Source organism: Pongo abelii, chromosome 8 (assembly GCF_028885655.2).
Source record: "Pongo abelii isolate AG06213 chromosome 8, NHGRI_mPonAbe1-v2.0_pri, whole genome shotgun sequence".
Taxonomy (NCBI): domain Eukaryota; kingdom Metazoa; phylum Chordata; class Mammalia; order Primates; family Hominidae; genus Pongo; species Pongo abelii.
This window is the reverse complement of record NC_071993.2, coordinates 115,803,624-115,808,010: the sequence shown is the minus strand read 5'-3', so window position 1 is coordinate 115,808,010 and position 4,387 is coordinate 115,803,624.

Genomic DNA, 4,387 nt, shown 5'->3' with positions numbered 1-4,387 from the left:
AGATGACCCAAAGAGATCCCATGGAAGTTTTATATATAACCAACGCTCACAACTGTAGTGGCATTTCTGACAAAGGCATTCTCCTTTCAGTACCGAGGAATATATGGGTGGTGAAACTAGCTAACCGGAGAGGTGCTCGAAGCTTTCAGGGATAAAATTTTTTTGGAGAAGACTGAGTCAATTGGCAGTATTTCTTGACACACAAGAAGAGTTCAAGTTAACCCAATTTACCTTGGCATTGTTTTTCTTTGTAAATATTCATTTAAAAAGGCAAGGGGGAGGAGAAATAACCCTTAAGTGTAGAGCTGGGATTCTTTTGGACCTCCACTGCCCTACAAAAGTTTGAGGGTATATTCAGAACTACTTTAGCTGAGTCAGATAGTTTTCTTTGTTGCCAGGTTCAGGCAAGAACGAGGCAGCAAGCCACTTATGACTTAATTACTAGGCCATATTAAACCATGGCAATTTAATTGCAATTAGTGCTGTAATAATTTATTTATAAAATGCCAGTATATGCATTTGCATTTGACAATCCATTTACTTTCAGCCTGGTACTATGTGTGCCCCATTAAATTACAAAGTGCAAGGTCATTAACCTGCTATTCCACTTGTGATCATGTTATTAAATTGCATCCTGTCCCTCCTCTGGCTGAGACGAAATTGTTAGATCATTTATCTGTAACTATTTAATTTCTCTCTGATCTTCTGAAAGCTTTTATTATTGCTAACTAAGCAGGTGTGACGTGTGGAAATCACTTGGCACTTCTTTAACATCTGAGCAGGATCCAAAATTGGGTCAGGTTGCTTTAGTGCTCTCATTTTCCTCTTATTTGCTTTTGGTCATTAGTGATTTTGGCAGTACGATACATGTTTTCATGTTCAGAATCATTAGGGTTTTGGGGACATTAAAGAGAGCACTTGGCACATGACCAAGTGTGCCATGAATGTACTATGGAAGCGAAACAATTCCTCTGCTTCTGGAGCCAAGGTGGCACTTAGTATTGAGTGTTCAAGGTTCTTTGGCTCAGTGTTATGGATGAGTCTGGCATTTGTACTATAGAACTTCCCAGACAGATTCTTTCTCATGGATAAAACCTATCTTTATCAACACAGAGCACAAGGACTCCTGTTCCAGACCAGCTGTCTTATGTACCTCACTGGGTATGTGCCCTAAAGACTGGATAGTTTAGTACAACCTTTACTCATAAGTGAAGAATGAAGTAAATAGAAGGGGACTACCATTTGTTTTCCTTTTATTGATGTATTGATTCATATTGAATGTGAAAGATCGTAACTCATGGTCTCTCAAATAAATTTCCTGTTAAAATTCTGTAAGAGAGATATTACTGTAAACCCAATTTACAGGAAACTGGGACCCAGAGAGAAAAATTTACTAGTGTAAGTTTGCACAGTTACTAGATGATATGGTTTGGCTGTGTCCTCACTCAAATCTCATCTTGAATTGTAGCTCCCATAATCTCCATGTGTCATGGGAGGGACCCAGTGGGAGGTAATTGAATTATGGGAGTGGGTTTTTCCCATGCAGTTCTCGTGATAGTGAATAAGTCTCATGAGATCTGATTGTTTTATAAAGGGCAGTTCCCCTCACACGCTCTCTTGCTTGCCACCATGCAAAATGTGTCTTTGCTCCACCTTCGCCTTCCACCAGGTTTGTGAGGCCTCCCTAGCCATGTGGAACTGTGAGTCCATTAAACTCTTTTTCTTTATAAGTCACCCAGTCTTGGGTATTTCTTCATAGCAGTATGAAAATGGACTAATACACTAGGTAACTGAGCTAGGATTTATAATCAGGACTGCAGGACTCCAAGATGCTTTGTGACAAATCACAATTTAGTTATCATCTATTATGTGCAGAACTCACTCTGTTTCCCTGAGTTTAGGTATCTTGTCTAAGGATTAAGCATATTTGCCTTCATTTTCCTCCTCTTTTTGCTGACTCTGCTGACCACATTATTACTTGCTAAGATGTTTTACACTGAAGGAAAGAAGGAGCAGACATAGAAAGTATAAAGCAAATATAGTCAAATTTCAAATACTGGTAACTGTTGACCAACAAAGCATCACATACATATTTAAGACCCAAATATGAAGGAACGAATGTATGAATGAAGAAAGAAAGGTGTTTTTGATTGACCTCTTCTTCAAATGAATATACTCTCTTTTTTAACAGAGCCATATATATTCATCCCCAGAGTAGTGTTTTTGCTGAAGGATGTCCAGCTTTCCAACTGAGATAATAGTTTAGTAGAGGATTGGTAGGGTGGTGGCATCGAAGAGCACTTTGTATGAGTTTGGCTGCCAAGAGTGTGAAGAGAGAAGCAAGTGACAGAGTAAACATCTGTTTTCAGAAGACCCTTCTGCAAGAGAAATACCTCATCTGTGAAGTGTCACGATCTGTACTTGGAGTTCATTATTGGGCATCAATGTATACTAGAGACTGTATCAGGTCCCAGACATACAATGGTGGGAACAGTATACATGATTCATATTCTCTTGTGTATGTATTCATATATCTCTTATGTATATCAAAGTAAAGTCAATGAATACATTGTAAATTGAGAAAATCCCTTCCAATTCTCTACTATTCAATGCTTCTCTCCACTGTCTCTTGTGATTGGCAGAACACATCAAGTTAAGGGGCTGAGTGATGCTTCAGCTGTATCCAAGGTTATCAGATTTATATTTAGAATCTCATTCCCTCAGCACCTGTTTCAATCCATGAGTTGTGGATTCAAATACAGTTTCCATTAGTCCATATTCAAAGAGGCTGACTGAATACTTTGGCTTAAGTGACAGTAACATTTAAAATACCCTCAGGACCTGAGGTGATTGCCAGACTGCAGGAATCTGTGCTAGGGAGAAACAAATGCAATTAAAGTTGGTCACACTTGATATAGATACTCTTTTTCTGGGTCAATCAGAGAATTTTGCTGACTTTTTCTTGTAAGTGAGTAAACAATAGACCTTAGTGAATATATGCAATCAGATTATATATAGAGGAAAGGGTCAGCTCAATATTTTATCAGATTCTGAATACCTATTGTAGAATGAGATTGGCACCATGACTTTATTATGCTGTGTTCTACCATTAGCATTCATACATGTTAGGGTATGTCTGATTGACTAGTGAGGTGGTTTGCCAACCAGTTATCTTATATGAGACCAGGCTGCATCCTGAGAGACAGCTCTTCCTCAGAGAGATGGAGTTTTTCTTACAGTTTCCTGATAGGGAAAAGAGGGTCAATTCTGAGTATAGCATTAAAGGATTAGAGCATATCCCCATTGGGGTCCTGATATTTTTTCTCCTTTCATCTGACTAGCTTTAAATACTAGAAAAATAGAGAATGTTTATCGCCCACATTTTAAATTCCTGATATTTACCATTGTGCCTGATCCTTAGTAGGCAATCAATAAATATTTCTGAATCAATAAAAAGTGCTGGGTTTGGGTTACGGTTAGTGAAATTCTTGGAATTAGAGTTAGTTCTGTGTTCCAGGCACTGTGCCAAGCAGTGTACATATATCCTTCATTAGCTGCAGTAGCCTTTTGGAGTAGATGGTGACATTATTATCCTTATTTTCAAATGGAGAAATTGAGGCTCAGAAAAGATAAATTAATTAGCTAAGTTCACATGGCTGATGAGAAAGGATTTGACTGAGGATTATGCCGCTCTCAATCTCATGGAACCTCCCAAGTATTCTTGTGCCAACTTCAACCTTAATCTTTAGCATAGTATTAAGGGCACAGTGTGAAAACTGAGAAAATTTTCCAGCATCAACAATAATAAAATATTAATATAAAATAATTGATGATAAATATTATGAATGTTAAATACTCCATGTGCTTAGGCTCTCTTAGAATCTGAGGGTGAGACTATACTATAAAGATTAATCAATTGGTATTTTTCCTTCATTATATTCCAGGATATAGTTAATAATGTTGCTGTTGTTGATGAAGATGTGTATCTTAACTGAATAATGAAGAGTGGAATAAATCCCCCTTGACATTATTTCAGTATTTGAGTTCAGGTGTAACTGAAGATCTACTTCCAGATTCCTTTTACTTCCTAGTTTATTGGAGGGAATTAAATAAATTCCCTTTAGTTTAGTTTTTTTTTTTTTTTTTTTTTTTTTTTTTTTGAGACGGAGCCTTGCACTTTTGCCCAGGCTGGAGTGCAGTGGCATGATCTTGGCTCACTGCAAGCTCTGCCTCCCGCGTTCACGCCATTCTCCTGCCTCAGCCTCCCAAGTAGCTGGGACTACAGGTGCCCGCCACCACGCCCGGCTAATTTTTTGTATTTTTAGTAGAGATGGGATTTCACCGTGTTAGCCAGGATGGTGTCGATCTCCTGACCTCGTGATCCGCC